Source organism: Suricata suricatta, chromosome 2, assembly GCF_006229205.1.
Source record: "Suricata suricatta isolate VVHF042 chromosome 2, meerkat_22Aug2017_6uvM2_HiC, whole genome shotgun sequence".
In the NCBI taxonomy this organism is placed as follows: domain Eukaryota; kingdom Metazoa; phylum Chordata; class Mammalia; order Carnivora; family Herpestidae; genus Suricata; species Suricata suricatta.
The window spans coordinates 144,396,643-144,421,044 of record NC_043701.1 but is presented as its reverse complement, the minus strand read 5'-3'; the positions used below and the strand labels follow the sequence as shown (position 1 = coordinate 144,421,044).

The 24,402-nt window shown below is 43.1% G+C and overlaps 1 long non-coding RNA gene across 1 annotated transcript in view; it reads left to right on the top strand.

Annotated features, from left to right (window-relative positions):
* LOC115272774 overlaps positions 1-13,410 on the top strand; it is an 83,415-nt gene extending 70,005 nt beyond the window's left edge. The window contains exons 4-7 of the long non-coding RNA XR_003900453.1: positions 96-188; positions 7,943-8,064; positions 9,796-9,898; positions 13,214-13,410. This is a non-coding gene — a long non-coding RNA (uncharacterized LOC115272774). The remainder of the gene's footprint in view (positions 1-95; positions 189-7,942; positions 8,065-9,795; positions 9,899-13,213) is intronic.
* The last annotated feature ends 10,992 nt before the right edge of the window (positions 13,411-24,402 follow it).

Below are 24,402 nucleotides of genomic sequence, written 5' to 3'. Positions count from 1 at the left end.
TGAAATAATATGAAGTGGAATTAAGAGGAATTTAGGTACTTAAGAGGTTAAAAAGTGTTTCATGAAACTTTTGTTTCAATTCTATGCTTGTCTAGGAGATCCTGATGTAAAACCTATTTCTTCTTGTGGTTCACATCACAGAAGTCTGAGGAAAACTACACAGAACAGAGTCCAAACTCCTGTGTAAGGTAGGGAAGCCTCTCCCCTTAACCCTCTCTCAGCCTCCTCCCACCCCCACGTTTCCCCCACCCCCATTCCCATACCTCCTTTAGTTTTTTTTCTAGCATTATTTAACTACCTGTAATGTTTTAAAAAGTTTTTGTTTCAATTCCTGTTAGTAATACTACTTTCAGGTATAGTATTTAGTGATCTGACACTTCCTTACAACACCCGGTGCTCATCTCAAGTGCCTTCCTTGATCCCCACCACCTGTGTAACTCACCCTAGCCCACCTCCTCTCTGGTGATCACCAGGTTGTTCTCTACAGTTAAGAGTCTGTTTCTTGGCTTGCTTCTCTCTTATTTTCCCCTATGGTCATTTGTTTTGTTTCTTAAATCCCACATACGGATGAAATCATATGGTATTTGTCTTTCTCTGACTGGCTTATTTTGTTTAGCATTATACTCTCTAGTTCCATCCATGTTGTTGCAAATGGCAAAATTTCATCCTTTTTATGGCTAAGTAATATTCCTGTGTGTGTGTGTGTGTGTGTGTGTGTGTGTGTGTGTGTGTATACCACATCTTCCTTATCCATTCTCTCTCCCCAACGATCCATTAGCTGTTGGACATTTGGGCTCTTTTCAGAAATTGGCTATTGTGGGAGTGCCTGCGTGGCTCAGTCGGTTGAGTGTCCAGCTTGGCTCAGGTCATGATCTCACGGTTCATATGTTCGAGCCCCTTGTTGGGCTCTGTGCTGACAGCTAGCTCAGAGCCTGGAGCGTGCTTCAGATTCTGTACCTCTCTCTCTCTCTCTGACCCTCCACTGCTCACACTGTCTTTCTCTATCTCTCAAAAGTAAATAAAAAATAAAAACCATAAAAAATTAAAAAAAAAGATTTTGGCTATTGTGGATAATAAACATCAAGGTGCATGTATCCCTTTGGATCAGTATTGTTTAATTCTTTGGGTAAATACCCAGTAGTGCAATTGTTGGATTATAGGACAGTCCCATTTTTAACTTTTTGAGGCACATCCATACCGTTCTCCACAGTGGTGACACCATTTCGCCTTCCCACTAACAGTGTAAGAGGGTTCCCCTTTCTCAGTGTCCTCATCAACACCCGTTGTTTCTTGTGTTGTTAAGTTTAGCCATACTGGCAGGTGTGAGGTGATATCTCATTGTAGTTTTGCAACTTTTAGAATTCACAGAGAACTTCGGGTCCTGTGTGTTTGCAAAGGAGAATCCTTTCCTAACTCACCCACCTAGTGCATTTCTACGGGCGGTTTAATGCCCAGCTCTGGTGCATTCCCTGCAAAGCTGATTCGCTTCCACCTCTTTCCTCCCATGAATTCACCTCCGCGATAGTTGGCTCAGTATGTTTCAATTATTTGCTGCAAGCTTCTTTATCTTTGTACTGGGTGCTCTTTGAAGCATTTTGAAGTACCTCAACTATCTTCTTAATTGGGACAATAGATATTTGATGAAAGCAGTGAAGGGAGAAAGGGAGGGAGGAAGGGACTGAGCCCAGAGTAGCAGAAGGACATTTCCAGTGATGTCTTTATTTAGGCTTGAACAGTGTGTGGGGTTGAAGAGAGCCTTTGAACGGGAAATCCTCCCAACACCTCCTGTCAGTCACTGCCTGCCAAGCCCAGCAGCAAACACGCTGAGCTGTGCTTTCCTACATAGACCCCTGTCACCCAGACACAGTGACATGCCCCCACAGGGCTATTTTCCATAATGAGAAGTGAGCCACAGAAGTATTTTGGCAAACAGGCAGCGCTGAACTGTCAAATTATCCTCTGCTGTGGCGTGGTAGGGGAAACTCAGCTTCTGTAGTTATTTCTTTCTCATTACTTTGTTAGCTTTATTAGCGTCACAATGCTGGGTAGACCCTGCTGATGAAAATCTACAGAGAGCTCCCTGAGCTTCCACTCTAGAATTTCCCCCACCAGAGCTCCAAAGGTGGCTCACCAGTGAACTGGAAGAAGAAGCTCTTCTTTTTTGTTTTTTAATGTTTTTTTTTAATTTATTTTTGATACAGAGAGAGACAGAGCATGAGAGGGGGAGGGGCAGAGAGAGAAGGAGACGCAGAACCGGAAGCAGGCTCCAGACTCTGAGCTAGCTGTTAGCACAGAGCCCGACGCGGGGCTCAAACCCACAAATGTGAGATCTGACCTGAACCGAAGTCGGAGGCTTAACTGACTGAGCCACCCAGGCGCCCCAGGAAGAAGCTCTTCTTAAGGGAATGTAGAAACCACTCTCTCTCTCTAATAATTCTGAAAATACTTCGGAGAAGAGATGAGCTCAAATGTTTTTCTTTGGAAAGGAGTTGTGGACTATCATGACCCAAGTTCTGGTGACTTTATGAAATCTTATTTGTAATTATAAAGTGGAGGGAAAAGAATTCACAATTAGTTCTGCTGGAAAAATTGCCCATGAAATCCATTTGGGGAGGTGCAAAATAGTGCGTTTAACCAAGACTGAATAAATATACAGGATTTACTCTCCTTGGGTAAACATAGAAAATAGTACAAAATGTATGAAAGGATTGTTTCATGTGGACAAGAAGAGTCTGTCATCTTTGAGTGAAGAAAAACAAATAAGTGAGCCCTACAGTTTCTCTAGATTTCTGAGTCACTTTCCATAGAATGGCTTTCTTGTGGAACACAGAACTGTGGTCTCGCTGAGTCGAGGACAGAGACCAGAGTTCACGAAGGCCCAGCCAGCTAGAATTTCCAGAGCAGATACCAGAAAGGAAGAAGCCACAGAGAGAAAAAGCAGCAGACATTTTTATAGGTTTCCCTATATATCTTTGTGCGTTCAAAGAGCAATTCTCCACAAGGCCAGGCCAAGAATGACCAAGGACTTGTAAACTGAGCCATTGTCAGTACTGACGCAGGGATTAGAAACTTCTTAGCAGCACCCCCCCCCCCCACTGCCCCAGCCAGAGTAGAGGGTCCTCACTGAAGGTCTGAGACATACAGAGAGTAACCCCAGAGGGAATTTTACTAGTAGGGCTAAACTCTTTAAAGACAAACATGGAAGGAAAAAAAAATATTCAGCATTTTAAGTTTGAGATATAATTCCTCCGATTAGATTATGCAGTTTGGCAGTTCTTTGAAATGCTAAACATAAGGCTGCCATATTCCCAACAATTCCACTTCTAAGTATCCCAAAGAAAACAGGAGTCCACACAAAAACTTGAACACGAATATGCATAGCAGCATTAGCCATAAATACCTATAAAGTAGAAACAATCCAGTGAATATCAGCTGATAAATGAGTAAACAAAAGGTGTGAAAGCCAGACAGTGAGACATCATTTGACAGTAGGAAGGAACGAGGTGCTGACTCATCCTCCAGTGTGGGCCACCCTTGAAAACATGATGCCAAATGACAGAAGTCAAATACAAAAGCCACGTATTGTATAGTTTCATTTTTTGAAATGTCAGAACAAGCGGAGAGATAGAGACAGAGAACGGCTTAGGGCTGGGGAGGGCCAGGTGGGGAATTGGATGTGACTGCTAATTTGGGAAGTGATGAAATATTCTAAAATTAGATGACAATGGCGGCACAATCCTAAGAATATACTACAACACACTGAATTGTACATTCTAAATAGGTGATTATATCCTGTGTAAATTATGTCTCAATAAAGCTAGGCTTGTTCCCCATGAGTTTTAAAGGGCATAAAACTGGATACAATACCTGGTCCTCTATTGGATGCTCACAGACAAATACTGAATTATTAAGTATGGTTAGAGAAATTTGAATATAGAATGGGCATTATTGAAACAAAGAATATTAAATATTGGCACAATTACACGGAGAAGTAAAGTTTGCTCCTCCCAAATAATAACCTAAATGCAGTAACAATAACAGAAAAATCCCAGATAAGTTTTTAATGTGTACTTAAAAAGTGGTTAAATAAAAGACAAAACAATAACTGTGTGTGTGTGTGTGTGTGTGTGTGTGTGTGTTTAGGCATGCACAAAGGTTTGGAAGGACACACCAGATATACCCTTAACTGTGGTAAACTCAGGGTAGCAGGAATACAATGCTGATATTTTCTCATTATATTGTTCCTTATTCAATTATTTATAGTGTACACATTACTCATTTTATCATAATATTGTTTTTCATTTTTCCATGTTTTGTATCTTTCGAACATATGCACCGTAGAGAACAGAGTGACCCACCATTCTGTTTCAACTGTTATCAACATGGCCCATTCTGTTTTATCTGAACCCCACCAACCATCTCTTCTCATGACTCCTCATGTTATTTGGAAGCAAATTAAAATGTTATTTTTAATTCAAAGATGATTATCAACTTGATACTTAATTAGCCTTACATAAATGCATGGAAGAAGGTCTATTAGGGTACAAATCAAACTGCAACTGAGAATCAAATAGGAGTCCAGGAGAAAGTGTGAAACTTTTATGATGACAAAGTATTGATGTAGGATTTTCTAAATCATGAAGCATAGAAAGATTAAAAAAAAAGAAGAAGAAGAAGAAGCATCCGTCCATATGTACAAGAGGCATAAGGTTTTTCTCAAGTTAGTGAACGTCTATGAAAAGTAATGGAAGGTGCCCGGAACTAGAACCCAAGAGATGAGAGTTTTACTTCTATTTCTGTCCATATGACCATCGTGTCTCTGAGTCATTGCTTGTAATTACTCAGGAGGATCAAGTCTATTATTCACCCATTCCAATAATATCTTTGAGTATCTACTATATGCCCTGCATTGTCCTCATTCATCATGACTTCATTTCCATATTAGGCAGGAATCTTTTGGTTGCAAATAAAAATAATTCAAACTCAAAGTAAGCTAAACCAAAGAGAAGATCCAATGGCTTGCACAACCATGAAACCCAGGGATGACCTGACTTCAGGTGCACTTGGATTGAGGCACGCAGAGATTCTTCAGGACCTAGCCTCCTATCCCTTCATCCTTTCTACGCTCTGCTTTTCTCTGCATAGCCTTCCATTTCATGCCAGCTCTTTTGGTATAGTGTCCCCTGGCAGCTCCAGGATTATATCTTCATTGCACCAAGACCAAGTGCTCTGTGTAATGCCCTTCTCCCTCTAGGTCTGTTGTGATCTGTTTCAATATTCTCTTGTTTGGAGTCCAATCAATGTGCACCAAACATAATGCACTTAGCTGCTATGTAGATGTTACCTCCTTCCACAAGGCTGCCTTCATCATATTTTCCAGGCAAGTTATTTCTTTTATTTTTTTAAATTTTTTAAAAATATTTTTATTTTTATCTGTGATCTGCTTTCTGAGGCCACCATTTGGGAAAGATCCGTGGCCTGTTTACGCATGAAGCTGTGCTGGGCTAATTTCCAGCTAGTTAATCATCACTGGAGGCTTCCCTCTTGGACCATCAGAGATCCTACATGAGGCGCCTTCACCAGAATGCCCCCATGTTATGCACACTCAGCAGTGAGGAGAGAAGCTGTACTCCTGATCTCACAGCTATAATTTTAGGAGATATGTGCCCATGATTCCCGCCCCTCTTCTGCAGAATTGCTTATAGTTTCCCTACTATCCAAAGGAAAGGTAATTGCACAGTTCTTCTCTCTCCTGAGAGCCAATGAGGTTTTCCAGAAAGGGTAGAACTTAAGAGAAGACAATGCAAAATCCCTCTCATCATCTGCTATTTGGGGTTTCTTGGAAAGTCAGTTGGTTCTTCTGAGCCTTGAGTTCTTGCAGCTATTAATGGGGACTGTAATGGACCTACCCCACAGCGTAGTTGTCCATGAAATAAGGCTTGCAAGCTTCTAGCCTAGTGCCTGGGGCAGAGTAGCCACTCAGCACATGGAGTCCCCTGTCCTCCTCCAATGGCAAAGCATTTTCAGATTTCTTTCTACAGATCTCATGTTACTTCATGTCTGACTATTAGTTTTCTTGTCTCTCCTGCTCATTCACAAATCTCTAGAGCTTGTGAATCATGCTTTGTTTCTTTTTATTGCCCATGGAGCTGAGCACCATGTCTTTTCATGAGAGGGGCCCTTACAAATGATTCATAGCACTTGTGGGGAGAAGCACTGGGTGTTATATGGAAACCAATTTGACAATAAACTATTAAAAAACATTAAAAAAACAAATGATTCATAGCTATATAAAATGGGAGAGTTTTGATGCTCCTATTCCTAAACTCCTATTCAGATGAAACAGGCATCTAATAATCCTCCTATTTGTGAGACTGTGTTATGTGATGTCTATTTTATTTTCTCATTTAATCTAATGTTGCGAACACAGGTATGGTTCTTTTCTCATTTTACAAATGAGGAAAGTGAGGTTGTGGATGCTAAGAACTTGCTGCAAAGTCATTCAGCAGATGTGTGGTGGGGACTTCACCTCAGGTGTGGTCATTCTGGACACGCAGCCCCTCTGACCCAAGTGGACTGCTACACATCTCCCACCTTCCAGGCAGGCCAGTGGCCAGGATATTGACATCTCAGCCTGGTGCAGTCTTGGCAGGATGAAAAGATCAGCCTAAGTCATGAGGAAACATCAAGACCCATACTCCATGGTACACGTGTATAACAGTGTTAGAAAGGAGATATGAGTACTCATAAAGGCAGTCTGGGGAGAAATCCAGGCTATAAGAATTCCTCTCCAGCCCTGGGGCACAATCAATTATTTACAAATAACCTCTTGTCCCAAAATTCAGGCACAGTGCCCATTCTCTGCTCTGTTCCCTTCTCCAAGGATACTTTCCATATTACAGCCCTGGCTCTAGCCTGGATTCTCCATGGATATTTTGTGTGGAGTCTCAGGTCTGTGTTCTACAAGGACACCCACCCTTGCTTTCCTGCTATACTCTGATGTCTCAGCTTTTTTCCAGTTTCTGACTTCCCTAGAGGTCTAGTCACACTCTAAATTGTTTTCAGAACCCATTTTTTCCTACCTTTTTTTTTTCTGTAAAATAGCATCACACTTCATTCCTGAGACCTAAAATTTAACAGCATGCATATTTCTAACAGCAGGAAAACATTTTAACTCCCTTTCCACTGGCTTTTTTCTACTTTAAACCTTCAAGCTTTGTCTTCTCAATATCACATTGGGTCATTGTGAGCCCAGCCCTTTTGCAGGTGAGTAGAGTACAATCTAGGGTTGCAAAGCAAGAGTAGACCCCTAAATTCTACATGTACTCTCAGGCATTTGATGCCTTAATCTGGATTGAATAGGAAGCAGGGAAATGACCTACCAGGATGTGGGTATGGGAGAAAATGAAGCAGGATGCTGAAAGATTCAGGTAAGCATCATGGAGATTCAGGTAAGCATCATGACTCCGGGAGGCAGTGAAGGAGAAACCCTGTAGATGTAGGCAAGAGTGGTTAAACCAAAAAAGATCCAGTCTGCCATGTAGTATTAATGACAATATTTGCTATCATCTTACAAATATTGCTTCTTTCATCTTCCAAACAAGTCTTCAATATACATTCTGGTGAAAAATTTGAGATTCAAAGAGGTTAGGTAATTTGTCCAATTTGTCTTAGAGAAATGAGTCGACAAAATTATAGTGTAGGGGCACGTGGGTGGCTCAGTTGGTTGAATGTTTGACTCTTGATTTCAGCTAAGGTCTTGATCTCGCAGTGTGTGAGTTTCTGCTCCGCATCGGGCTCTGCTCTGACAGTGCGGAGCCTGCTTGGGATTCTCTCTCTCTCCACTCTCTATGCTCCTACCCCAATTACTCTCTCTCAAAACAAATAAACTTAAATAATGGTGTAGATTTGTCCTAATACTGAACTCATGTTGATATTACAGAGATATTCAGAGGACTGCACTTCAGCCCCCTGGAAGCCAAGATGGGCTCCAAACCTAATGAACTGATGGGGCAGGAGTTTATTGATATATTGCCTCGTTGGATGTGCCACAGTGCTACTAAGGTGACTAAGATCCTGTATGACCAGAGAAGACAGGCCTGGAGCCTGCAGGAGCTCACACACATATGGAAAAAGGGGTAGCAGTAGAGGTCTTGATCTGGGCAAAGACCGTCTACTTAAGGGCCCTGGAACCAAGCAAATAGCTCTGCTCTCCTTATTCCCTTACTCTTTGACATTTCACTCCCCTTATGGCTCTCTCTCTCTCATCCCCCCACAACATGCCTGCAGTGATTTAAGAAGGTTCATGTGCTTTCCCGTGTCCCTCCAAGCTTGTAATTCCACAGGGCATGTTCTAAAAATAAAATAAATCTATTCTGAAGTAGGAACATTCATTTGCTCAGAGCTAAGCTTCTGGGAAGCTCCAGGCAGTCACCAACATATTTGAAGAACCTTCCCCATCTCTTATCAGCGCTGCATCTACTCCCCTAACCTAGAAACACTGCGGCCCGGCTCCATGGCACTGTGTGAGTGGTGCGGTTTCTCTCTTCATGTTATGAAAAATAAAATACAGATTTTGTGAGACTCAAAGCAGATAATGCTCTAAGCATCTCTAGAGCCATGGTGGTAACTTGGAAGCCACCAGTGAATAACTTTGGGAAGGGAGGTTGTAGGGTTACTTCCCTAAGTCAAATGGGTCTGCAGTGACAGGAACTGTGGGCAGATGTTACAGAGAAGTAAATGGCAGTCATATGAGGACATTTGAATAGCCGGGGCTGTTTGAACATGAAATGGAGCGCTTTGGAAGGTAGTATCTTGTGGCTGGCAGTGGGGCTGGAGTTTGTTGAGGAAGGGCTCACCCTGTGCACACATGGCCCACAGGCAGGCTAAGGTTTCCATGCCAGGCTTGGGGCAGGGACTCAAGTAGCCAGGCACAATGCAGACAGGGCTAGTTATTAGCCCAACCTTGGCATCTCTAGGGGGCCTTTCCAATCTGGACTGCTATAGGGAATGAGCAGTAGTTCCCAGAACAGGGATCTGGAGGGTGATATTAATCCACTTCAGTAGGGAACAGCAGAATGAATGAAACAAAGCAGGACATTTGCCAGATTCTGAAGGAGTAGGGCTGGCTTCTCATTCTGAGCAGAGTATTAGGTCAAGTCATAGACCCAGCCAAGGGAAACCAGAATGATGTGCCCTAGACATAAGCAGCATGGAGGAGGGTGGAAGAGGACGGGAGGGAGTGCTAGGGTCAGGGAGGTCTCCTTTGCTCAGTGCCCCTTGCCAGAGGGCATGAGGTTCTTACAGAAGGAGGCCAGCATGACGCTGCACAGGGGAGAGCCTCTGTGTCTGAGCCAAGTGAGGCAGGAAAGTGGGAGCTAACTGCCAGTGGCACTGGATGATTGCATCCTTCCCACCTTCAGCCCGGATACCACAGCATCCCATGGCCTCAGGGAATTGAGATTCAGCCTGATTTGTGCTAGATTTGCTCAGGGGTGTCAGTCCTGGGTCTAATGCAGTCATTCTCAAAGTTTAGCATGTGTTGGGATCACCTGGATGGCTTTTTAATCCAAGATGGCTGGCCTCACCCCCAGCATTTCCGACTTTGTGGGTCTGGAAGAGGCTTGAGAATCTACATTCCTAGCAAGTTCTCAGGGATGCTGATGGTGCTGGTCCAGACTGCACCCTTCGAGTAGCTCTGGTCTAAAGTAATGCTAAGCCAAAAAGTACCCAAGAAAGTGATGCTTGCTTTCCTCCAAACCTTATTCAAAAACTATCGCACCTTCTGGATTTCAGTTACCATGCCAAGACCTTGATATATTCCAGGAGATGATACAGGCTCCCTGATGCCAAATGGCTTAGAGTCTACTGATACATGAATGAGCAGTTACAAAGCAGGGTAAGTGCCATGATGGGTAATTACTGGGGTCAGTAAACATGTGAGTATTTGTGCACATGTGTACTGAAACACACAGTCTTGGGGATGCTAGGGAAAATTTCTAGAACACATGACCTTGAACCTGAGGCTGTTTTTAGGGTCAGAAAGCCTTGCATCAACTTCTGGCTCTGCCCCTTGGTAGCTGGTTCACCTTAGGTGAGTTAATTTTCTTTGAGCCTCAGACTCCTCATCGGCTGAATGGTCCTGAGTCATTCAACACCATGACCATGTGCATGTTCTAAGCACGAGGCCACAGAGTGAACAAGCCTGACGTCCTGTCCCTGTTCCTAAGGAGCTCACACTTTGCTAGTGGCAGCAGGACTGGAGACAGGGCATTGCCTGCAGATGAATAAATAAGCTGTGACAAAATGCAGGCAGGATGGCACAGACAGTGTGAGAAGAAAGTAGGTAGATGATTTTACAAGAGATTGTCATGGAAGGTCTTCTGGAGGAGGGAACCCTTGAACTGAGACCCCGATGATGAAAATAAGGTTGTATTTGCTGTGTAAGTTGTGCTATGGGGTGAACATCAGCTTATGGGGTGGACATTAGAGTACATATGTGGGTTAAAGAACCCTAATGGTTAACTATCAATAAAATGTGCTTATCATCCTCACCGTCGTTCTCATTGGCATAAGTTGCTATTGTCATCATCACAATCATCACAGTTACTGTAAGGCAATGGAAGGCAAATACACAAGCAAGGCCCAGGGGCACACAGACTCGCAGGTACATTTGGAAAGGTCAAAGTTCAATAGCACTCACGCACAGAGCATTCATAGGTGGGGGTGGGGGGGGCGGTAAATGGCAACACTTGAGAGCTCACTAACAGTTTTGTGGACCAGACCAGACCCTAGACACTGTCTTCAGAAGCTATTGAAGAAATCTAGGTAGCAAGGTGACATGTTCACATCTGTGTTTTAGGAAAAGCTTCCCGTCAGTTCTCTGTGTTCTGTCAGCAGCTGGGGAGTAGGGGGAGATGAACAGGACTGTGGGCTAAGGGGAGAGGCCAACAGGCTGCACTAGGATACCCAGATGGGGCAGATTGTAACAGAGGTATTTAGGAGGAGCCTTGAGCAGAGTGCAGCTGTCCATTGGATTGGAGGGTGAGGGGACCTGGCCAATGGAGTAAGCCCACCTGGCGGACAGGCCCCCCTTCTCCCCGACCAACCCGCCTCCAACCTCAACCGGAGGAAGGCAGATCAGGGAGGCAGGACTTAGGGGAACCTGCTGCGGGATGTCTGGCAGGTGACTTCGCTGTGCAGTGCTTCTTTCTGTCAAATAAGATATTCTCCAGCTTACCGGAGAAGGGTATTGTGAGGACTGAGTCAGATGACAGGTATGAAAAGCACTTTGGCAATTGTAAAACACTTTTCAAATGTAAGGTGCTATTTTTATTACCCTTGGTTTCCCTGTATAGAATGTGACCCAATAACTGGATGATGGCGTCTGGCTGCTCTGGAGGGAGCGACAAAGGAGGAGATGGCAGGCCCCCGGCTACGCCTGCTGGGGCCTCTGGATAAGGCCTGAGCTGTCCCGCCAGAGACCCACCCTTTCCCCCACCGCTCTTCGTCTGTCTCCCGTTTACAATGATTTGCAAAGCTGTGTACATCATCAGAGAAAGGTGGCAGCCTCGGATGATTCAGTAGCTGCAAGGAAATAATCCCCATCATCTCTAATGGGCGCTAAGAAGGCAATGGCATGATTACCATGCATCCTCTCGTTATGAGGCTGCGCAGGGCAGCTGGCGCCTAATGCATACAGGCACTCTCAGCAGGGAGAGCGCAAAACATTAACAAGAACTTAAGATGAATTTCTCTTCCTTGGTCTTTGGAAATGGAAACCTATTTCGGGCTAGGCTGGGCATGCTGCGCTCTGGAAGTCATTTCGCTTGTAGCGCAGCTCCGCCTTCCCTCCTTTCCTTTCTTTCCTCTCCCCCTACTTCGACTTCTTTTTCTGCTACTCTCCTCAGATAGATAGAAGGTTTGTCTATCTTCTACTGTGACATCGCAAAGTAATCCCTGAGGCAGGAACCCTGAGCCCAGCGGTTTAGCGACTTGGAGCTTCGGAGCGCCACTCTGCGGGGGTTCAAGGAGTAGGTGCTGCGGGTGCGAAGCGTGGGAAGCCTGTGTTCACACTCGCACTTGCTTCTGTCCCATGGAACGTGATCGCACAGATGGACATGTGGCTCCTCCTGTCCGTGTGTGTGTGTGCGCGCACTGGCTCAGCACGGCCTCCTGTTCTTTCGCCCCAGCCCAGCGTTCCGAGGACTTGTTCAGAGCGCAGCAATGCTTGCATTGTGAGTCCCCCGAGGTTCCAAAGGAATCTGCAAACATTGGCAAACTCATTTGCTGTGAAGGATTTTATATCAAGACTCCTCCAAGGGCCACAGCAAAATAGCTCAATCCCACAGTGCAGAAGTAGCGGTGGGTCTGCCCCGTGCTCTCTCTCTCCTTCCCTGGCGCTACTGCTGAGCGGTCGTGCCTTGGCGCACCCAGCTCCTCAGAGCTCTGCTCCCACCGTCTCTGGAATTGAAAACGTGAACCATAGAGGAAGTCCTGAATCTGTGCAAACAGTTTCTGGCCCGGCTCCCTGCTTTGGAGGGCTGCTTAGCATTCTCCCTGGGTCTTGGTTGGAATGGACTATTGTCTGTTCCCCCAGAGCTCATCCCCTTTCTAGGCTAAGCCACTGTCCCTCTAAAGCTGACCTGTTTCCTGCAATAGGGAACCTCTGTCTTTATGTGAGCCTCTGCACTCAGCTGACATTTGCATTACTTCAATAAATATGTACTTCTTAGCAATTACTGGGGATACAAATGAAAATAAGACATAGCTCCTGCCTGTAAGAAACCCATGATCTAGAGGAGAGAGAGAGAGAGAGAGAGAGAGAGAGAGAGAGAGAGAGAGAGAGAGAGAGAGAGAGATGTAAACAAGTACGGTAGATTATTTTCAGTGTCCTTTATTATTTAGAGATGTTTGCATTTACTGATATTTGTTAATCTCTGAAGAAGTCAAAATGAAATAAAGCATCTAATTCATAATTCCTGGGGATTTCCTGTTATGACTGAGAGTGGCAGTAGTATCACAAGCCTTACCACCATCCCACCATGTCCATGGCACCAGCTCCATTATACAGCTGAGGAAACTGAGACACAGAGCAGTTAAACGACCTGCCCAAGGACAGACTTTGAGAAAGTGGCAGAGCAATAAATACATCATATAAGTCTTACTCTTGACCCGGCCCTAACCTGCCTCCCTCTGGCACTATCCTTCTCAGATGGAGACTTGCCACGAGCCTGAGCCTGGTGACTGTTGGAGAGTGACCCTTTCCAGGTTGTCATCGTGAAAGACTTTCAACTTCTGAAATCAGTCCAGCATTAGACATGTGACATGACAAGGGAACATTTTCCTCATTCAGAAGATCGTTAAAGGAAATGAAAGCCGGCAGATCATTGTTATGCAAGAGGAAACAACATAAATGGAAAAATCTATGAACATCATATCCATAAGTCTCTGGGAAATTTGCAGTGGAAACAAATGGGCCAGAGTATGAATGGGTAATGCTCCACCAATGGAAACCTAGGAACCATGGAGCCAAGCTCACAGCAGAATGATCCATTCGGTTCAGCATGAAATGATTTCTCTGGTGAAATAGAGGAAAGGCAGTTTAACCACCTGCTCCTTGGCCATAAGATCTATACATCTGGGTTTTGACTTCTGGAAGATGAAAGAATGCTTAAGCATATGCTTCTGGGAATATGGGCAGGTGCATGGTAGACTCTTCTGCAAGTGAGTGAAAGCCCTTTGGCCATGCCCCCACAAACCTGGCAGCGTTTGGAGATCAGGGTTTATTCCACACCCTTCAGGTTCTTTCTGAGGATGGAATTAGGAGATAAGGCCACCTCAGGAAGTTGGACATGGTATCCAACACGATGTTTCTTAGAGCAAGTCCCAGTCCTCCCTGATAAAAGGATAGTCCCTGGTTGACTGGGGGATATTTGACCATCAGGCCACAGTCAGCAGATACATCCCTTCCTGACCTATGTGGTCAGAACAGGACAATTGTGTAGAAGTTCAAATAGTGCTATTGCTTTTGGTGGTGGTGGTGGTGGTGTTAATGATGCTAGTAGAATTTACAGAGACTAGTGTGTGGTAGGCACTTTCCATGCTTTATCTTATCTAATCCTTCCAATTACGCTAAAGAGGGAGTACTGTCATTGTCCAATTCAGTGGATGGGGGCACTGGAACATCAAGAGCTATCTTGCCCAAGGTCACACCACCAGGAAATGGTAGAACAAGGATTTGAACCCAGACCTACTTGAATTCTCAGCCACCCTAGTAGTTTGAGCTAACTCAAAGGACTTGATGATTTTCTTTCAAGGGTTTAAGCACACTAGAAAAGGCAGGTACGCTTGTCCATCTGTCCCTCTGCCTTCTAGAATGCAAAACATTAGAGCCTGTGGAGGCTCTGCTGTCAGCCAGAGAGCTCTTCTGCAGGAGTCTGTGAGGGGGAGGCAGTCCCACAAGCCCCATTGCAGCGGTGTGGGCATTGCTCTATGTAGAGCCCTATAGACCGGGAGTAGATTAAAGCTCCAAGATACATGGATTTCAAAATTGAAGCAATAAAGCACATTTTTTCTTGGCTTGCAATTGCCCCTTAATTGGACCATGAATAGCAATTACACTATAAAGCCTAACAGGAATGTGTGGGTAATTAGAGTACGTCTTGGGCGGTGGGTTTTAATGGAGGAACCCGGGTGATCATTGAGTGACTTTCACCCTCTACCAAGTGATAAAATCATCCTGAAACACCTATCAATCACTCAGAAAAATTGCAAGTGTGGTGTTAGTTCCTGCTAGTATAAGACTAAGAAGGCTGGAAAACCTCTCTGCCCGGAAGGCTCTGTCTGTGTCCTTGAAGAAGTGGGAGAAGCAGAAGCAAGGTGCTCCCATGTTCTGGAAACTTATGATATCCTGTCTGCAGCTGCTTTGCACACATCACTTATTTCAATCCTCAGCATGGAATATCTTTATGTCCATTGCACAGATAAAGGCAATGAGACTCAGAGTAATGTCAACTCATATGGCTAGTAAGTGACAGATCCAGAACTTAAATCCAGGTGTTTAACTTACATCAAGCTTAACATTCATGGCCTTTGAATTCTACAGCTGCTCAACATTTATTGAGCACTTATTATGGGCAGCACTTTTTATAAATCATGTGATTTAATACTTTCAACAGCTGTGTGAGGTAGGGTTTTTTTGAATCACATTTACAAGTGAAAAAGTAGGTATTTGATAGGAGTGGTAATTTTCATCTTGGACTATCACCCTCTCCAACCCTTCTCATCTCACACACACACACACACATACACACACACACACACACACACACCATATTTCTTCTTTTCTCTATTTTCCAGTAGCTGAAGCCACATTTCTGGGGTTCCTCAAAAGCAGTCCATGAGATGATACAATAGATAACCTATGAAACACTACTATGAGGATACAGAAATGGCACAAGAAGAGGAAGACACCCATAAAAGGATAAGTTAGCGAAGTAGCTACTAATGTCAGAACCTGGGGCTTGGCCTTGGGAAACTAGAAAACAGTGTAGACTGCACACACCAGTGATATCTTAACTGAGGAGCAACAGAGTGGGTGTTCATCTACCATCGTCATCAGTCATGGTTGGGGGATCCTGAGGCGGGAGAGATAATTCTTCCGTGCTTCCAAATAACAGCAAAGCTAGACAAATGGGTTCCAGAGAAATAAGACTCTCAACAGAACAATTCAGGCACTTACAGGTGGTAAGGAAAGGAGCAGAGCACCCATCCAATAGCAAAGGAACAAACTGGTCTTCAATGAACCAAGAAGCAATGGAGAGGCAAGAGAAAGAATAGCTTTGGAACCAAATAGACCTGGCTAGGTAGGCTTGCTATATCGTGCCCTGGCCAGTGCTTGATTTAAGCTAATGTGTTTCATTCAATTCACGTCAACTCACATGTGAGTCAGGGGACTTATGCCTACATCACAAGGGATATTCCAAAGGGTAAAACTTGTCAGATCTTGACTCTGCACTTACTTAGCATCCAGTTCAAGATATTAATTCACCTGCACCTTGAAAACTGCCTTAAAACCAAATAATAAGAGGCGGTTTCTGGTCTAGCCAGAATGCTAAGTATGAAAGTGTAATTCGTAACTTATCTATCCAGGGAAACAGATTTCTTTGACAATCTACTGAAATCTCCTACCTCCCATCCCAGAAATACACACAGAAGATACAAAAAGACATCTTCTAGAAAGAAGAGACACTTTCACAAGTGTCTGGGGGAATCAATATGTGAGCTCAAGTATATTTAGTGAATTTGCTGTGTTTTTGCCTGCTGTGAATATTCCCAAGTTCTAATCCTAGTCTTGATGTAAACCTGCTGCCTGGGGACTCTTGGAAGAAAAGCATCCTGAATGGTGTCCATGAGTGGCTGAGGGCCAGACTGGACCCTTATTATTCATCCAAGTTCCCAGTAACATCAGGACCACATGCTTCAGCAGGGACAAAAGCATTTTGTGACTCATTTGCTCAGTTCGGCTTTGGGCCATTGGTTTCTCTTCATGTCAGCGTCCTCCCAGAAAAATGATTTAGGTCAAACTCAAGGATAAATGCTGACTGGTTTATTCCAAGCTCTCAAGTATAAGAAAAGCAGTGATGGAAAATAGAAGCCAGGATTGAGGTTACTTAACCTGGCTAAGAGATGTCAGTCTTTCATGAAAACAAACAAACAAACAAACAAACAAACCATCAATCTGCTAGCATCTTGGATCTAAGTTTTGGCTTTTGGGGAAGGAAGCCTCCACATGGGGGTGATATAATATTTCACTACCTTTTTATAATTGAATTCCTAAATTTTGCCTGCTAAGATTCCTTTTCCTTATAAAGCAGAACAGTCAGAACTACATAGCTCAGGGACCCATAACTTGACATCGCTCTGTGTCCTCATGTTTTTCTCCCTTTATTACCTCCTACAATATTTCAGGACAGAGAGACCTGCTCAAAACTTCAGAGGAGGAGTCTTACTATTTCTGCTTGATGTCAAGGACTCTTCAAGGTAAGAATAGACTCTGTCCCAGTGGGACTTTGGGGGACTGAGAGGGATCACTTAACCACAGTTTACTGCAGAGCAATCCCCCATCCCTCCACTAAGCTCCCTTTCTGTGGAAGAGGAATCTGCTACCATCTGTATCTGACAAGAGCAAGTGGCTAGGGGACTGTTTGAGTCACTGGTAAGGATTTATTCCTCCTGTGGAGATTAAAATAGAGGCATATTTTATGTCTTTCCCCCATCTTCCCTGTTTCTCTCTTACCTTCATTTGTCCCCCATAAAGTATATAGTTATCAACAGGCCTCTGAAATGTCATACAACAAGGAAACACACTGGAGACATAGAATGACAGAAAAATAACAAGAACTTTACCCATCCTCACACCCCCAATCTCTCATATCCTGATCCCTACAGATCAGCATGTTGTGGAGCTATGGACACACAGGCTTAGGAACCAGGTAGTTCTGTTCAGAAAGCGAGCCTCAATCTATCTGTGTGACCCCAGGAAAGTCTTTGTATGACTGTCATAGTGGTGACACTCACATCTGTTGGGATTGTTTTGAGGATCACATGAAATAACATATGTGAAATATTGGATGTATTTTAAGTGCTCAGTAGATGTGAGGGCTCTTCCTTCTGCTCTGGGTTTCTGAAAGTCTGAATGACCTTCCCCATGTCACATGTTAAAGCATAAACACATTATAGTGGGTCCCACAAAAGTAGAAAAAGACACATTTTTTTAAAAAGGATGCAGCATCATCACTAACATACTTGGCTTCCTGTACCTTACTGGGATGTAGGATAGCACAGCCAAGTAAACATCCAGTTAAATATGTCTTTACTTTAACTATGTCCAAACATTGCATAGGATATATTTGCACTAAAAAATTATTTGTTGTTTATTTGAACTTCAAGTTTAATTGGATGTCCTGTATTTTTCTTCACTAATCCTGGCAATCTAATTGTGCGTGTATTTCACCACTCTGAACTGCCCTACCTGGTTGAATGTGAGAGAGCTCAAGAGCAGCAGTCAAATTAAGTGGCCTTAATTTGGATCCTGAGCCATGATGACTGTCCTGTATAATCTTAATCGTGTTTTAGGCGACTCTGGAAAGATATTAACAAGCTTCAGGCAAACAGAAACAAATATCTTTTTATGATATGTAGATTTGCCAAAAGCAATACAATAGCAAAATGAAAACAGAGCCTCTAGGACCAGATAAACCACATTACCTCTTCATTCAGTGGCATCAATCTGTAAAAGAAATTTAAAATTTTTGTCATAAGAGTGCAGAGATATACTTTTATAATATGTAGATTTGCCAGTAGCGATATAAAAGCAAAATGAAAACAGAGTGCCTAGATCCCACAGAATGTTTGTTACTTCTCTATCCAGGGGCATCAATCTCCAAAGGAAATTTCAATATTTTTTTTTGTTTTAAGAGCATTTCTTTGTCTGTGTTAACATAATAAGTTGGAGAGAAAAAACTTTCCAAAAGACAGAGAAAATTTGTCCAGATAGAAGATTCAAGGTGTCCTTGCAAATACTGCATTTGTGGCGTCCTTCTTCAGAGAGAGATGGTTCTTCAGAAAGGAGTAGAGACTAGTACACTTTTAGAAGTATGGGCAGTGGGGAAATCTGAGCTCATGGGGTAGACTCTATAATCTTGCTATTAGATTGATATTTTTGAGGTGTTTCCAAGTCTGCTGTTCTCTTGCTATTTTGTCAATCTGTTGAGAGGTAATGACTCCCCGACTCATGGCTTAAAAACAATAACCACCATTTATTACCTCTTGAAATTGTAGAGCTCACCTGGGCTTAGCTGGGTTGCTTTTGTTACTCATTTGATTGGCTGGGCTGGAATAACCAAGATGACTTACTGAAATGGCTGGTATTTGGGAGCACTGTTGGCTGGGAATTCAGTTGGGTATGTCAGCTGGCTGGTCCTCTACCCAGCCTCTCTTCACCACTTGAGCCTCTCACAGTGCAGCAACTGGGTTCCTGGTACACAAAAGCTGCACATCTCTTTAGGTCTAGACTTGCAAGTTACAGTGTCACTTCCACCACATTGTAATAGTCAAAGCAGGTCCAGAAGCTGGGCCATGTTCAAGGCAAGAGGATTCTTTCTCACCTCTACATGCTGGGGGTGGCAAAATAAAAGAAGAAAGAAAGAAAGAAAGAAAGAAAGAAAGAAAGAAAGAAAGAAAGAAAGAAAGAAAGAAGGAATGAAAGAAAGAAAAGAAAAAAATCACCACCATCTTTAATTATCCAGAGTTCTTCCTGTGGATGCAGTTTATTTATATTTCTCTCACATCCAAGTGACCATAAAAGTCTTATTCAATTATGGCTTCAGAGTTTGGCTTGAAGACCAGGATCTTGCCATTTAATTGTGTCCAAGAATATATGAGAAATTTACCCAGATGTGCCATTTCTTGGGGGTAGGTCTTTAGTGTGGCTCTTCTTGATTGGATCGCCTGTGAGCTAGTGAGACACAGCCCAACACGCAATGATGACAGACATAAGACAACGGCTATAGAAGCTCATGTTCACAGAGGGAGGAAATACAAGTCATATAAACGTCACTGTTCCATAGCAATTCTGAATTCTTGGTGGGAATGGGTCACGACTCCCCCGCTCTGTGAGTATAGGATTTATATTGATCAGGACCCGGTTTTGCTCCCTTAGATCTTAGTTGTATTAGATCTGTTTCTCCCCAGATCTTACCTTTGTTGCTTAGGCTGTTGGTTCCACCCTCTGAGTTACTTCTCCCGTATTAACTTATTTTCTGTATTCTCAGTGCTTTGGAATTTGGAGCCTTTATGCTGGAGAGATTGCCCCTCCCAGGGAGAGCTAACTTCTAGGTATAATAAACTTCCTGCACCTCTAGTACACCTTTGACATCAACCAATCCAGAGCCAAGACCCCCAACCATCTCCTTCACCAAACTCACACACCAGTATTCCTTCTTCCCTAAACCATCCCAAGACCATGTATTAGACAACTGGGGGCCACCCCTATAGCCCAGAGCCCACCTAAGATTATTCAAACTACCTAATCCAAGGCTGACTTAATATCTATACCCAGCCTCATCCATTCCTTCCTCCAAAACTCCCAATAAAGGCTCTGGATCATTCTTTCCCTTCTTGCTTCTCTCAGCCTCCTGATCCTCTCTGGTCCTTCCTTTATATGGCCCTGCATGGTGTGGCATGCCTCCTGCCTTTAGGATTCTGTGAATATAAAGTTTATCCTTTACGACGGTCATTTCCATGTCTGCTGTCTTACCATTTATGATTAAATGGGTACATATGAATACATCTCCATTCACCTACAAAATGGTCCATGTTTACAAAGAAATAGCTTTCTCAGGCTCCTTCCTCTCCAAAACTGATTGGGTTTCTAGAGGTCTCCTCATTTCTTGTTAGTCAGGGTTTGATCATGAAAGAGATCCAGTACAAGTACTGTGGAATATGGGATTTACTATAGTAATTAACTTCCACAGTTTTGGGAGGAACTGGGTCAGTGAAGGTCTAAACAAGAAAGGTGGATAAACAGGAAAGCCACAGACTGAGTCCCCTGGACAAATAGGTAAGGTGGACAGGTTGAAGCTTGCTGAGAAAGTCTACCAAAATCAACTGTGAAAAGGATCTCAGGAGGCGGGGAGGAACCTCCATGGGAAGCTATCACTTTTGTGTGACTGCTGCCTTTGAGGAACTATAGACAAGTATCCGATGGGACCACTGGGACACTACTGGCTCACAGAGCCAGCATCTGGAAGATCTGGACACAGAACAGAGGAACACAAGGATCAGTTGGAAGCCATCTGTGTTTGACCTCCATCAAAGCTTCGACACACTTGCCTTTACATCAGACATGCAGAGTTTCTCTCTTTTGCAGAGGATAGGGCTTCCTATGTGTGTGATAGGAGACTGTTTCTTCTTCCTTGACTCTCTGTGAACAGAGCTATTTTGTAGTGCCTGAGTCATTCTCACTGTCTCAGTGTTATCTACCCTGACTTCGCCCTGTGGTCCAAGACAGAATACATAATTGACAAACTGTAACATAGCTTAAATCCTGACCTCCCTGGAGCTCATTTCTCCCTTTTTTCCTTCCCTTTATTCTTGCCTTCCTACTTTCTATCCTTTTTCTATTCAAGGCCTACATGTTGAGTACTGTAATGCACCTAATGATGAGGCACATCACAATATGAATAATTGAGTGAAGGTGAATCTTTGTGCATTTCTGCCTGCCTTATTCATTCATCTAACCACTATAATTTCAGATAGTATCTGCAGGACTTTGTGTTGGGGTTAGGGAGGCACTCAGCTCATTCTCTAGCAGAGGACAGAAGACACAGACACTTGCTAAGAGGCAGACTGGATATTGAAAAGTCCACAGGGGAGATGAAGACAAACTGCTGTAAGGCATTGAGGTTGAAAAGATACATTAAAGTCATATTATGGGAATCCTTTAATGCTTGTCTAAGGATTTGGTCCTGTTTCTGTGCCTAATGGGAAGTCATTAAAGACTTTGATTTGCAGAAGCCTATGGGAAGAGTTGAACTTTAGGGAAGTTCAATGCCATGGGAAGATTCAGAGATGGGGATGATGGTTTGGGCTCATCAGTTGGGGCCTTAGGAAGGAGGGCTATTATCTAATCATTTGTCACATGAATCTTGGAGCTGGAACCTTGGTTGTGTGCATGATTTTGGGTGATGGCCAGTATCTTTGAGCTTTTACTGGTGTGGGTATGGGAGGTACAAGATGTGTGCCATCCTATTGGTCATAGTGAGGCATCAAGACTGTGTTGCCTGGATTCTGGGATTTAAGGCTGGAAGGCAGTATATGTGCAGGACTCAGGAGACCATGTCACACAAGACAAATTCACTTGGTCACACAAGGCCAGTAAACTATTCTTTGGCCATGTCCACTCTGACAAATGAATCTGTTCTTGCTACCAGATCAATAGTCACTGAGCTGAAGAATTGTTGAGAGATAATTTTGAACTCAGTGGAGCCTATTTCCTATAAATCATATTTATTTATATATCTATTCATTCACAAATATTGGTTAAGCACGTGCTATGGCATCATGATAGGTAGCATATGGATGGTGGGGGTGGGAGTGTGCCTGTCCTTTTTCCCATGAAATGATGGTGTTGGTAGATGGCAGTAGTTTCTTTTCTTTTCTTTTTCCTTTTTTAAAAAATAAATAAGGCCTTTATTTGGCAAAATAAAATATTGACAACCTTATGTTAATACCCCATTTCCCTCCCTAGTCCATGATTCTCAGGGTAGAAATCATTGTATTGTGACAGAGGCTGCACATAGTTTTTATCTTGTTCAAATGTTTATTATGGACTTATAACGGCAATGATGATATTCCTATCAAGTTTATGCATGACAGGAATAGGAAAGTGTTCTAATATGCAGGTATCCAATATGCTGGATCACGGTCCAGAGCTTTCTGAAAAAACTGCCAGTGCCATCAGGAGATGGATTGTGGAAGCAGTCGACAACACAGAGGAAGGCGGTGGTTGAAGTACAAGCACCATGGTTCAGACCACAGCTGGGTGATGGGTCTGTAGCTGGCCAGCATGCTCTAAAGAGCAACACCCAAGATAAATGATACAATATATTACTTGTTCATAAGCTACAACACAGCCTGCTTAATACCTTTCCTTAAATTCCACCTCTATACTACAATATGCTTGAGGTCCATGCAAAAAAGTAGCTACCTTTTATGTAGGAAATGGATGATTAAGTCTTTGGTGTTGCAAAAGCAACTTCATTTAAGTAATATATTGTATCATTTATCTTGAATATATCATAGATAAGCTACTATATAACGATTGCCACTTCAGATAGCTGTGAAATTAGGTGATTAACTAGATGTTACTTAACCTTCTAATTTCTGTATAACTCTAATTACATGAAACAGAAGTTGGTGTTTTGATTTTTTACTTTGCTTTTCTGTTTGGAGTGTCATTGTAACTACTGTATTGTAAATGATGGAAAATAATTGCATATGTTAAAAAATATGAAACTTTATAAAGTAAAAAAAATAAAATAAAATTTCAAAAAAAAAAAAAAAGAGCAACATCGACAGACAGGAGGAGTCTAGGAAGGAGTGAATAACATGGGGAAACCAGCATTTTGGAATAGAAACAAATGAAAGACTGTTGTTTCATTAAAAATAAAAGTAAGGCAACAGACAAAAGGCAAAGAGTTAGACTACTTATGAAAAAAATAAAAAACAAAATTATATTGTTGTATTCTAGAGACTTAATGGTTTGTGGATCCCACCAGGAGGCAGAACTAGGGATAGTGGACGGAGGCTACAAGAAACCCAGTTGGTCTTACTATCAAAAAAAAAAAAAAAAGTGAAACCAACTATTAGAATTTACCCCACAAGTATTATATTGTTGTGTCTACTTCCTTATTCAATCTATTGCTCCTTAATTAACAGACCTCATTTGGAGTATTTGGTGCATCTTCAAACCAGCAGCCATTAAAGTGCCTGGCTTCTAGTGGGAGACTGGCAAGCATGTTGAATTTAATTAAATGATTCACTGTGCAGGTGTTGATTTGTGTTTGGCACAGCAGGTTCTCATAAAATTCTTTGGGGGCTTACTCAGTATAGTTGATCCATAAGGACGGATTGCCCAGCACACTAAAATCTGAACTTGTATTTCCTGTAGGACATGATTTCTTGAGGCTAAAAGAGCACTCTGGGGTTCCTGGGTGACTCAGTCGGTTAAGCATCCGACTTCAGCTCAGATCACGACCTCATCGTTCGTGGGTTTGAGCCCCAGGTTGGCTCTGTGCTGACAGATCAGAGCCTGGAGCCTGCTTTGGATTCTGTGTCACCCTCTCTCTCTGCCCCTCCTCTGCTCAGGATCTGCCTTTTTCTCTGTCTCTCAAAGATAAATAAACATTAAAAAAATAAATGAAACAAATAAAAGAGCACCCTGCCTCAGCTTCTCCATATGTACAAAAGAAACTCCCAAGAGTCCATAGCCTAAATGGTGAATAATTGGAGATACAAAAGATATGCCACTTGTGGGCACTGATGGACAATGACTGAGGCTCAACAGGCCCAGGCAGAAACAGCAGGGAGGACATACAGCTGCTGTGGGATCAGGAAAGGTTCACAGGGGAGATGATATGTCACTGAATTTTCTAGGGGAGACAGGGGTACAGGGTTGAGGTAAAAAGTAAGAAATGAGAGCATGGGCAGACTCAACCTGGATGTGTTAGGAACAAGATGGTTTGGGGAAGTTGAAGGCATGATTTGATATGAGGTAAGTCAAACTTTGAGAGGGAAGGAGTTGAAGTGACAAAAGACAAAGTCAGACCAGTAGAAAAA